Source organism: Bufo bufo, chromosome 8, assembly GCF_905171765.1.
Source record: "Bufo bufo chromosome 8, aBufBuf1.1, whole genome shotgun sequence".
NCBI lineage: Eukaryota > Metazoa > Chordata > Amphibia > Anura > Bufonidae > Bufo > Bufo bufo.
Window position 1 is genome coordinate 200,150,174 of NC_053396.1, and position 645 is coordinate 200,150,818.

Genomic DNA, 645 nt, shown 5'->3' on the forward strand with positions numbered 1-645 from the left:
TAAAATGATCACAGTCATCTAATTACCAGTTCCTACGCCTGAGCTTAAAGGTATTTTGTGGGCGTTCCCAATTTTCTGTTGAGGGATGATGGGAGGAGTAGTGTCCCTGCCCCACCCCTATAGCTAGAATGCACGCTGATGGAAGGGAGGGGGAAGGGGAGAAGGAGTGACTACGTACATGTAAATCTAGCTTAGAGGATGCAGCAGCCTGCCCGGCTAGCTCAGTCGGTAGAGCATGAGACTCTTAATCTCAGGGTCGTGGGTTCGAGCCCCACGTTGGGCGGAATGTTTTTTTTTTTTTTTGTTGGCCACATTGCATTTTAGAAATATGTTGTGCACAAAGTATGTTATTTATACAGCCTCGTATGTTCATATATGTAAACAATATAATAATGTAGGAGCAGCACTGGGGTCCTGGGTTCGAATCCGAACAAGGGCTACATGCGCTAAGTGCATCTATAGCGCAATAATCACCCGGTGGATGGTAAAATAGTGTCCTTCAGGCCAGTACACATTAGTGTTCCTTTTTTTCCAAATTTTCTGTGCAGATACATCACACATAAACATATACTGCGTGGCTTTGTGGTGGATTTGCCGCTGTCCTGTCCCATTGACATTAAAGGCTTTAAAGGGGAACCCCACAGC

General features: G+C 45.4%; 1 non-coding gene across 1 annotated transcript; it reads left to right on the forward strand.

Annotated features, from left to right (window-relative positions):
- The first annotated feature begins 210 nt into the window (after positions 1–210).
- On the forward strand, positions 211–283 carry TRNAK-CUU. Its single transcript has one exon. It is a non-coding gene; the product is annotated as a tRNA-Lys (tRNA).
- Positions 284–645: the final 362 nt, after the last annotated feature.